Below are 12,726 nucleotides of genomic sequence, written 5' to 3'. Positions count from 1 at the left end.
TAGCTTCTTAAAACTCTACACCTAAAGCACAAGCTGCAAAAGAAAAAAAATAGACAAATGAAAACTCCTTAAGTTCAAGAGCCTCAGTGCCTCAAACAACTTTGTTAAAAAGGTGAAGAGATAGCCAATTCAATGGGAAAAAGTATTTAGAAACCACATATCAGTTAAAGGTGATATCCTATGTACATAAAGAAATTATATAGCTCACTATCAAAAGAGCAATCAATCCAATTATGAAATGGGCAGTGGATGAATAGATACTTTTCTGAAGAGCAAATACAGGTGGCTAAAAAGCACATGAAGAAGCTGCTCATCTTCATTAGCCATAAGGAAGATGCAAATTAAGGCAACAATGAGATATTAGCTCATACCTGAAAGAGTGGCTGCTATTAAACAAACAGGAAACTACAAATGAAGAAGAGGATGTGGAGAAATTGGAACACTAATTCACTGCTGGTGGGAATGTATCAGTGGCACAGCTGCTATGGAAGACAGTTTGGCAATTCCTCAGAAAGCTAAATATTGAGTTGCCCCATTCCCCAGCAATACCAATACTCCAGAAGAGTTGAAGGCAACGAGGTGAACAGACATTTGCACACTGAAGTTCATTGTGGCACTATTCACAATTGCCAAGAGATGGAAACAACCCAAGTGCCCATCAGCACATGAGTGGATAAACAAAATGTGGTATGTACATATGATGGAATATTATGCAGCAGTAAGACGAGATGATATCCTGAGACATATGACAATGTGGGAACTTTGAGGAGGTTGATCTGAGTAAAATAAGTTGATGCTAAGTAAAATAAGTCAGACACTAAAGGCCAGATACTGTATGATTTTGTTATTATGACTCTGGTAAAGGTAATCTTAGTGGTTACACTGTAGAATGTAGTAGACCTAAAGATTCACAGAAGCTAGAGACAGAGGAAAGGCTACACAAAGAGGTTGAATCTAAATGCAAGGGAACAGATATAAGAGATGAAAACTAATTAGTGGGTTTATAAGAAACATTGCCATATTGAGGATGAATATGACTGAAAAAAGATGTATGATGCCATGTATCCCAATGATTAAATTTATGATTATAAATAAGTTCTCACATGAACCATTTCAGTGGTTGAGTAGGGGATGAGGAGTCAATGGCAAAGAGATATAGGGGGAAAACTAAAATTGCGTGCTATGGCCAGTAGTTAACAGGCACTTAGGTAGTGTTGATGGTCATAGTTTAGTAAATCACCATCACTACTGTTGTCTCTTAAGAGCACCTGGGGCTCAAACTGAGACTCTTTAAAGGTTTCATGTACTAGATTTACCCTCCTGAAACAAATAATTCCCATAGGGTTCCTAGATCAGATAAATCCTGAAACCCAGAGGGACCAGCCTCTCCAAGATTATCAAACAATTGCATCCCCCTGTCCTTCAGTGTGGACATCCCTTCTGAGCATGAAAAACTAGGAATGGGTATTCCCCAAGGATCCCTATAGAGGAATTAAAGAAGAGGGAGGAGGTGTAACAGAGAAAATGAGATTTAACAAATGTATATGGCTGCTGAATCACTGTATTAATATTCTTTCTAGCTTCCAGTGTTTTGGAGCAGCTAGAAGGAAAAATCTGAGATGATGGAATGGTGGCCCATGACAAACCCTGGAATCTGTTCTATAGCAGCTTGTTGAAGTGTGCTTTGAAAAGTATTGCTGCTTTCTTGCTTTGCTTTGTATATATATTATATTTTAACAAAAAAAAAAGTTTAAAAAGTATTTAACCTGTTCCTACAATGTTGACATTTATAATTTTATTTCTGTAAATGGTGACATTATTGACATCGACTTGTCATTTAGCATTGGTTTGTCTATGGGTAATGAAGTATTGCTTAATCTTGTTTGCCTGAAGAAAACATTGTGGGATTTGGTTATTTTATGGAAATTGACATTTAGATGTGTAAAAATTAAAATGTATTTGTATTCTTCCTAATGGTCTGGCAGTAGTGTGGGTTAAGTTAAAATTTTTAATAATTCTTTTACAGTGACAAGGCAATGGCATCATGTAACTAATCAAATTTAGCATCACCATAGGAACAAATGAATATTATATGCCTCCTGATGTGATGCAGTAAGGAAGACCATCACCTATATGGTATTCTTGACAAAAATATTTAGCCTGACCATGATAATGAGGAAGCCTTCAGGCAAATTCAAATGTGTAGAACATTCTGCAACACAACTGTCACAAATGTATCAAAAACAACAGGATGATGAAACAGTTTTATTTAAAAGAATAAAGAGACATGGAATCTAACTAAAACCTAAATATATAAATAACTATTCAGGACATTTTTTTAAAAAACAACTGATGGGGATATTTGAACTATAGGAGGCATGTTAAATTATTATTATGTCAATATTAATTTTCTTAAGTACAATACAGTGGTATTGTGTATGTATAAGAAGTCTTTTTTTGTTGTTTTTAGAATCTAAATGCTAAAGTTTCTAAGGGTTAAGTATTCTGATGTTTGAAACTTATTTGCAAATATTTAGGAAAAAAATGGTATGTATTTATAGAGAGAAGGAGATAAGCAAATAACACAAAGTACTTATAATTGATAAGTCTAGATTGTAGGGTAAAATGGTGTTCATTGAGTTGTTCTTTCAAATCCCCTGCAAGTTTACTGTTTTTTGAAAAAAAAGTTAGAGGGAAAAGAAAACAAATAGAAGTGGGGTCATACCCCAAATCCTCAAATTATTGAGAGTATTTTAAAATGTATGGTGATAGGGTGTGCCACAGTGGCTCAGCAGGCAGAGTTCTCGCCTGCCATGCCAGAGACCTGGGGTCGATTCCCGGTAAAACGAAACAAAAAAGTATGGTGATAAACTAGAACTATTTTTTCACATGTCAGAAATATGAGGATCCCTTCTTTATAAAAGAGAGAAAATTATTGAAGACCTCCTCCATTGATCTATACTATTTTTATCATAATGTCACTGAATTGCTTTTACAAACATAACATTAGCCACCATCTTCTTATCCTCCTAACTCTTAAAAAACTATAAAACCAAACAAATTCTAAGTAAATACAAGCAAAATATAAAACCAATAAAATTCAAAATAATACTTCGGATGGTATATTTTGGTGAAAATAAATCACCACTCTCATCATGAGCTGGTTCTGATCTGCAGTTCAGTTTTTTTCTGATTGCCTTCTATAGCATCATATATCATGTAATAATTCAATTTTCCACCACTTTTCTCAGTTCCAGTAACTGTAAAACTCTGTGTGATACACAATGACATAATTTAAACTTTACTTATATACCTTCATCTTTTTGTAATTTTTATTTGTCTGTAATAAAGTAGTGTATTATTGTCTATACTATTATTTTTAAAATAAATTATTTTAGGTTTATAAAATGATTTGAGAAATTAGACTTACTGGATGAATATGATTTTTCAATCGAGAGTCATCTCTCCAAAATAGAAGTTTAATCTTTATAACTGGTAAATTATCATAAGCACAGCAGTGGAACCAGGGTATTTTTTTCCCATTTTTACTTTAGCACATGCCAAACAAATTGCAGCTATACATTTGTACCTCCACAAAATAAAAGCCAACTGCTGTCACTTATGGTGATCACTTAATAGAAATACAGTAATAAAACATAAAGGCAAATGTTGTGAATGCTCCTCCATATAAGCAATAGAAATACTGGCCAGATTATCAAAATGAACCAACTCTCTAGTATGGAAGTGTTGAAAACCAGCAGCCTCACAGCCATTGCAAGGGGAAGACTGGTTTTTGGATCTCCTTTAGAAGTTCTATTCCTAGATCTGGGATCCAGGATGGTGGTGTAGTGAGGTGTGGAATTTAGTTTGTCCTCCAGACCAGCTACTAAATAGTCAGGAACAGTACAGAACAATTGCTGGGGCCACATCAGTGACCAGACAGCATACAACAGCCTCAACAAACTGGAGTAGTTGTGATCCCACCATGCCACGGAGGCTGGTGACCCTCCCTCATAGGCTGGTTAGAGGGGAAAGGAAAGAGACTTCACTAACAGCAGTGGCTGAACTTAACCAAGCTCCAATTGTAGAATTAATTAACAGATTCTGACTACTGAAAATAGGCCCTCAGCTCAGATAAACCTCGAATAAGAGCTAAAGTTACTAGTTTCTGCCCCGGCAAGGAGGGGACAGTGTTGATGTGAAAGAAAAAAACAACCAGCACAAAATACTTGAAAAGGGCTGGACCCTAAAAAAAGGGGGGCCACATAGGACCCGGAGATACATAGAGCAGCATACAAACTTAAACTCTTGATTAATAAACCGGAGGAACAGGGTCCTGCTCTGAAAAATACTTTTTTTTTTTCTTTTTTTCTTTTTTTCTTCTGCTTATTCATTAGATACAATTGCAAAGGTTCTCAGGTTCCAACTGCCCCAGGCAATGGCAGAATTAAGCTTGTTTGTGAGACAAAGGGGCTGGTCAGGTGAAAGGAGTTAATTCGCTGGAGGCTGTGCCATCCGGTGGAGAGCAGTGGGGCCCAGCTCAGGTGGAATCCCTCCCTCAAGGAATTCATACCCCAGGAACTGGAAAACTAGAGCAGTACCAGCCTACAATCAACCTCTCCCCTGCCTCAACCACACCCCCAGCAGGAAGAGTCTGCTAAAGTTAAAGGTACAGTGTCACTTTATGCTCGTGGGACCCGCAGGCAGACAAGCACCACATAGTGGGCAGGATAGGAAAAACAGAGTTTAGAGGCTTCAAAGGAATGTCTTTCAATGTTCTGGGTCTCACTGTCAGAGAAAACTGATACAGGTGACCCTTTCCTCCTGAGAGGAGGCCAATCTGGTATAGAAAAGTCTAACTCTGGTCTATAATATCTAAGTAGAGCCTCCTAAAGGGGGAAAAGGCTTCATATAGTCAGGGCAAGAAACAAGAAAACAGGAGCTGAAAAGTTCTGATCCGTTACACAAAACCTATGCTAGAGGTCTAGAAGCTGAATTGAATGTTAAAAACAGATAGAAAACAAAGCCATCCAGCAAGGAAATCCTAGGTAGAAGAGTGAAAACAATCCCCAGAATAAACTAATTATGGAAATTAAATTCCTAGATACCAGCAAAAAATGAGTCATACTAGGAAAATTGAAGATATGGCCCAAAGGAACAAACCAGCAATTCACATGAGATACAGGAGTTGAAGCAACTAATTCAGGATGTTTGAACAGACGTGGAAAATATCATTCAAAATCAAATCAACGAATTGAGGAAGGATATAAAGAAGGCAAGGGACAAGCGAAAAGAAGAAATTGAAAGTCTGGAAAAACAAATCACAGAACTTATGGGAATGAAAGGCATAGTAGAAGAGATGAAAAAGCAATGGACACCTACAGTGTTAGATTTCAAGAGGCAGAAGATAAGATAGTGACCTGGAGGACGGGAATCTGAAATCTGACAAGCAAAAGAAAAGATAGGAAAAAGAATGGAAAAATGTGAGCAGGGACTTAGGGAATTGAATGACAGCATGAAGTATGCAAACATACATGTTGTGTATGTCCCAGAAGGAGAAGAGAAGAGAAAAGAAGGAGAAAGACTAATGGAGGAAATGATTACTGAAAATTTCCCAACTCTTACAAAAGACTTAAAATTGCAGATCCAAGAAATGCAGCATACCCCAAACAGAATAGGTCTAAACAGACAAAGTCCAAAACACTTACTAATCAGAATTTCAGATGTCAAAGAGAGAGAATTTTGAAAGCAGCAAGAGAAAAGCAATCCATCGTACAAGGGAAGGCCAATAAGACTATGTGTAGATTTCTCAGCAGAAACCATGGAGGCAAGAAGTCAGTGATATGATACATTTATGACACTAAAAGAGAAAAACTGTCAACCAAGAATTCTATATCAGCAAAATTTTCCTTCAAAAATGTGGGGGAAATTAAAACATTTTCAGACAAGCAATCACTGAGAGAATTTGTGACCAAGAGACCAGCTCTGCAGGAAATACTAAAGGGAGCACTAGAGGCAGATAGTAAAAGACAGGACAGAGAAGCGTGGAGAAAAGTGTAGAAATGAAGACTATCAGTAATGGTAAAAAGTGAAAAAAATTAGATGTGACATATAAAATCTAAAAGGCAAAATGGTAGAGGAAAGCACTGCCCTTACAGTAATAACACTAAATGTTAATGGATTAAACTCCCCAATCAAAAGACATACACTGGCAGAATGGATTAAAAAAAAACAGGACCCAGAATGGATTAAAAAACAGAACCCATCTATATGCTGTCTACAACAGGCACATTTTAGACCCAAGGACAAACATAGTTTGAAAGCGAAAGGTTGGGAAAAGATATTTCATGCAAACATGCATCAGAAAGTAGCAGGACTAGCTATACTAATATCAACAAATTAGACTTGAAATGTAAAACAATTAAAAGAGGCAAAGAAGGATATTATGTATTAATACTATGTATTAATAAAAGGAACAATTCAGCAAGAAGATATAACAATTGTGAAGATTTACGCACCAAGTCAAAGTTCTTCAAAATACATGAGGCAAGCACTGAAAAGAGAAATAGACATATCCACCATAATAGTTGGAGACTTCAATTCCTCACTCTCATCAGGACAGAACATCTAGATAGAAGATCAACAAAGAAACGGAGAGAGTGAATACTACAATAAACAGACTAGACTTAAACATTTATAGAACATTAAACTCCACAACAGCAGATTACACCTTTTTCTCAAGGCTCATGGATCATTCTCAAGGGTAGACCATATGCTGGTTCACAAAGCAAGTTTCAATACATTTAAAAAGATTGAAATCATACAAAACACTTTCTTGGATCATAAAGGAATGAAGTTGGAAATCAATAACAGGCAGATGGCCAGAAAAGTCACAAATATGTGGAGGCTCAACAACACACTCTAAGACAACCAGTGGGTCAAGGAAGAAATTACAAGAGAAATCAGTAAATATCTTGAGGCAATGAAAATGAAAACATAACATATCAAAATTTATGGACTGCAGCAAAGGTAGTGGAAGCGGGAAATTTATTGCCTTAAATGCCTGTATCAAAAGAAGAAAAAGCAAAAATCAAGGAATTAACTATTTACTTGGAAGAACTAGAGAAAGAACAGCAAACTAACCCCAAACCAAGGAAAGAAATAATGAAGATTAGAGCAGAAATAAATGAAATTGAGAACATGAAAACAGTTGAGAAAATCAACAAAACCAGAAGTTGGCTCTTTGAGGAAATCATTAAAATTGATGGACCCTTAGCAAAGATGACAAAAAGAGAGTGGATGCAAATAAATAAAATCAGAAATGCAAGAGGAGACATACCCACTAACCCTGCAATAATAAAGGAGGTAATGAGAGCATAATGAAAACAAATTTATGCTAATAAACTAGACAGTGTAAATACAGTGGGCCAATAGGACCATGTCTTCTTGTCCCAGAAAGACGTGGATAACCAGCATTGACTTGAGAAGAAATAGACAACCTCAACAAACCAATCACAAGTAAAGAAATTGAATCAGTCATTAAGAAGGTCCCAAAAAAGAAAAGTCCAGTACAAGGTGGCTTCACTTGTGAATTCTACCAAGTATTCAAGAAAGAATTAGTTGGCCATTAGAGAAATGCAAATCAAAACTACAATGAGATATCATCTCACACCCACCAGAATGGCCATTATCAACAAAACAGAAAATTACAAGTGCTGGAGAGGATGCGGTGAAAGAGGCACACTTATCCACTGTTGGTGGGAATGTCAAATGGTGCAACCACTGTGGAAGGCAGTTTGGCGGTTCCTCAAAAAGCTGAATATAGAATTGCCATATGACCCAGCAATACCCTTGCTGGGAACCTACTCAAAGGAATTAAGGGCAAAAACTCAAACGGACATTTGCACACCAATGTTTATAGCAGCGTTATTTACAATTGCAAAGAGATGGAAACAGCCAAAATGTCCATCAATAGACGAGTGGCTAAACAAACTGTGGTATATACATACGATGGAATATTATGCAGCTTTAAGGCAGGATAAACTTATGAAGCATGTAATAACATGGATGGACCTAGAGAATATTATGCTGAGTGAGTCTAGCCAAAAACTAAAAGACAAATACTGTATGGTCCCAATGATGTGAATCGACACTCGAGAATAAACTTGGAATATACATTGGTAACAGAGTTCAGCAGGAGTTAGAAACAGGGTAAGATAATGGGTAATTGGAGCTGAAGGGATACAGACTGTGCAATAGGACTAGATACAAAAACTCAAAAATGGACAGCACAATAATACCTAATTGTAAAGTAATCATGTTAAAACACTGAATGAAGCTGCATCCGAGCTAAAAAAAAGAAAGAAAGAAAGAAAGAAAGAAAGAATTAGTACCAATACTATTCAAATTCTTCAAAACAAATTGAAGAAGAGGGAAGGCTACCTAACTCATTCTATGAAGTCAGCATCACCCTCATACCAAAGCCAGACAAAAATACTACAAGAAAAGAAAATTTCAGACCAATCTCTCTAATGAATATAGATGCAAACATCCTCAATAAAATTCTTGCAAATTGAATCCAGCAGCACACTAAAAGAATTAAACAGATGACCAAGTGGGATTTATCCCAGGTATGCAAGAATGGTTCAACATAAGAAAATTAATTAATGTAATACACCATATCAACACATCAAAGCAGAAAAGCCACGTTAGCATCCCTATTGACACAGAAAAGGCATTTGACAAAATTCAACATCCTTACTTGTTGAAAACACTTTACAGGATAGAAATAGAAGGGAACTTCCTCAATATGGTAAAGGGAATATATGAAAAACCCACAGCTAACATCATCTTCAGTGGGTAAAGACTGAAAGCTTTACCCTGAAGATCAGGAACAAGACAAAACGTCCATTCTAACCATTGTTATTCAACCTTGTGTTGGAAGTTTTAGCCAGAGCAGTTAGAAAGAGAAAGAAATACAAGGCATCAAAATTGGAAAGGATGAAGTAAAACTCTGTTTGCAGCATGATATATGTTGAAAACTCTGAAAAATCCACAGCAAATAAATGAGTATAAGATCAGCACTCAAAAGTCAGTAGTGTTTCTATTCACTAGTGAGCAATCTGAGGGGGAAATCAGGAAAAAAATCCCATTTACAAATATAACCAAAAGAATAAAATATTTAGGAATAAATTTAACGAATGATACAAAGATGCATACAAAGAAAACTATAGGAAATTACTAAAAGAAATCACAGAATACCTAAATAATTGGAGGGGCATACCATGTTCATGGATTGGAAGACTAAATATAGTTAAGATGTCAGTTCTACCTAAATTGATACATTCATTGCAATACCAATTAAAATCCCCAAAACTTACTTTGCAGAAATAAAAAAAGCAATAACCAAATTTATCTCAAAGGGCAGGGTTCCCTGAATAGATAAAAATATCTTGAGAAAGAAAAGTAAAGTTGGAGGTCTTACACTACCTGACTTTTAGGCATGTTACAAAGCTACAGTGGTCAAAACAGATGGTATTGGCATAAAGATAGATATACTGATCAATGGAATTGAATAGAGTGTTCAGATACAGACCCTCTCGTCCATGGACCATTGATCTTCGATAAGGCAGTCAAACCAACTCACCTGGAACAGAACAGTCTCTTCAATAAATGGTGCTTGGAGAACTGGATTTCCACGTGAAAAAATGAAAGAGGATCCATATCATACCCTATACAAAAATTAACTCAAAATGGACTAGGACCTAAACATTAGCGCTTTAAGACCATAAAACTTTTAGAAGAAATTGTAGGGAAATAGCTTGTAAAACTTGTAAGAGGATGCGGTTTCCTAGATCTTATACCCAAAGCACAAGCACTGAAGAAAGAAATAGATAAATGGGAATTCCCCAAAGTAAACACTCTTGTGTGTCAAAGAACTCTGTCAAGAAAGTAAAAAAGCAGCCTACATGATGGGAGACAATATTTCAAAACCATATATCAGATAAGGTTCTAGTATCCAGAATATATAAAGAGATTGTTCAACTCAACAACAAAAAGATGAATAACCCAATTAATAAATGGACAAAAGACATGAACAGACACTTCTCAGAAGAGAAGATACAAATGACTAAAAGGCATATGAAAAGATGCTCAACTTCCCTGGCTATTAAGGAGATGCAAATCAGAACCACACAGCATACCATCTCACACCCACCAGAATGTCCATTATCAATAAAACAAGAAATGACAAGTGCTGGAGAGGATGTGGAGAAAGAGGCACACTTATCCACTGTTGATGGGAATGTCAAATGGTACAACTGCTGTGGAAGGCAGTTTGGTGGTTCCTTAGGAAGCTTAGTATAGAATTGCCAAATAATGCAGCAGTACCATTGCTAGGTATCTACTCAGAGAACATAAGGCCAAGGATACAAACGGGCATTTGCATGCCAATGTTTATAGCAGCATTACTTACAATTGCCAAGGGATGGAAAAAAAACGAAACAAAACACCAAATGTCCATCAACAGATGAGTAACTAAACAAACTATGGTGTATATATATATAATGGAATATTATGCAGCTGTAGGACAGAATGAATTTATGAAGTATGTGACAATATGGATGGACCTTGAGGACATTATGTTGAGAGACATTAGCCAGAAACAAAAGGACAAATACCATTTGGTCTCACCGATACAAACTAACATTAATGAGTGAACTGGGAGAATTTCAGTTAAGAACAGAGGCTATCAGGACTTAGAAATAGGGTAGAGATTGGGTAATTGGAGCTGAAGGGATACAGATTATGCAGCAGGGACTAATTGTAAAAATTCAGAAATGGAGGCCATAATACTACCTGATTTGTAGCACAATAATGGTAAGTACACTGAATGAAGCTGAATGTGAGAATGATAGAGGGAGGAGGGTTGGGGGCACATATGAAACCAGAAGGAAAGGGAAATGATAGAGACTAAGATGGTATAATCTAGGAATGCCTAGAGTGTACAATGATAGTGACTAAATATACAAATTAAAAAAATGTTTTTGCATGAGAAAGAACAAAAGAATGTCAGTATTGCAAGGTGTTGAAAATAGATGGTCATTCATATTTTGAAACTTCAACTTCTGTGTGAGACTAATGCAAGAAATGTTTATTTGGTACAAAATTTATATTTTGACTAGTGCATTTTCTAATTTAACATATATGGACAGTTTAATTGAACACCATAATTACACGAAACCTTGACTAGGGCATGATTTGTAGGTTTTTCCAGGTTAGTGTGATACTCCGATAAATCCCAGAATGATTTTGAGCAGTGAATAAAGAAGTATTTGCAAAGTCTCCTTGGGGAATGGGGAGAAAGGGGGAAAATTCAGTTTCCCCATTTGGAGAATTCTTGATATTCTTGCAAGCAGTGGGTCTGCCAAATCAACAGGTGGAGCCCGCAGTCTTGAAGTTTGTTACTATGAAACTTATCCCCACAAAGGATAGGCTAAAATTAGACCTAAGAGTAACCCTAGAGAACCTCTTTTGTTGCTCAGATGTGGCCTCTCTCTCTCTAATCCAACTCAGAATGTGAACTCACTGCCTTCCCCCCTGCATGCGACATGACTCCCAGGAGTGTAAATCTCCATGGCCACCTGGGGCAGAAAGCCTGAGATAAGCCAGTACCTGGTATCAAGAGATCGAGAAAAGCCTTCTTGACCAAGAGTGAGAAGAGAGAAATGAGACAAAATAAAGTTTCAGTGGCTGAGAGATTTGAAACAGAGTCTAAAAGTTATCCTGGAAGTTATTCTTATGCACTGTACAGATACCCTTTTTAGCCTATGGTGTATTGGAGTGGCTAGAGGGAAGTATTTGAAACTGTTGAACTGTGTCCCAGTAGCCTAGATTCTTGAGTACAATTGTATGAAAATATAACGTTTACAATGTGACTGTGTAATTGTGTGAACCTTGTGTCTGATGCTCCTGATATCCAAAGTATGGACAGATGAGTAAAAAATATGGATAAAAATAAATAAATAATAAGGGGACAAAGGGTAAAATAAATTGGGTCGATGGAAACTCTAGTGGTCAATGAGAGGGAGGGGTGAGGGGTATGATATGTATGAGATTTTTCTTTTTACTTCTTATTTCTCTTGCTGGAGTGATACAAATGTTAAAAAAAAAAATCATGGTGATGAATATACAACTATATGATGATATTGTGAGCCATTGATTGTATACCATGTATGGAATGTTATTATGTCAAGAGTATATGTTTGTTTGTTAAGTTTTTGCAATAAAATTATTAAGAAAAAAAGTTCCATTTCTAGAACATTGTCACTATTCAACCTGAAAAAACAAAAGCAATAAACAAACAAACAAAAAAAAACAGGGTGTGGTTGAAAATAATCATATGCAATTTTTTTTAACATTAAACTGTAAATCTGAAATACTTGTTGAAGCAAGCAAGAAGAGCCCAGTCAAAAATTTAATAGGAAGATTTGGGCAGTAGGGCATCTCTTGGCAGCTTTGAAAAGCTCTTACATGTTTGTGTTGATGTAGAGTGATGTGCCAATATTCAAGGTTGTGTACATATCCAGTAAAAACTGTAGCAGGCCCCAGTTGCTCTCCTCTGGTTGACCTTGACACCTCCATGTAAGCAAGAAGTGAAGACTAAGGCATATTTGCAGGCCTCAGCACACACACACTTTAGCAAACGATAGAAGACATATTGAATCA

General features: G+C 36.4%; 1 protein-coding gene across 7 annotated transcripts in view; it reads left to right on the top strand.

Annotated features, from left to right (window-relative positions):
- COP1 (COP1 E3 ubiquitin ligase) overlaps positions 1–12,726 on the top strand; it is a 277,716-nt gene that overhangs the window by 199,777 nt on the left and 65,213 nt on the right. The window lies entirely within an intron of this gene.

The sequence above is a fragment of the Tamandua tetradactyla genome, chromosome 4, assembly GCF_023851605.1.
Source record: "Tamandua tetradactyla isolate mTamTet1 chromosome 4, mTamTet1.pri, whole genome shotgun sequence".
Classification (NCBI taxonomy): Eukaryota; Metazoa; Chordata; class Mammalia; order Pilosa; family Myrmecophagidae; genus Tamandua; species Tamandua tetradactyla.
This window is presented reverse-complemented; position numbering and strand designations above follow the sequence as displayed.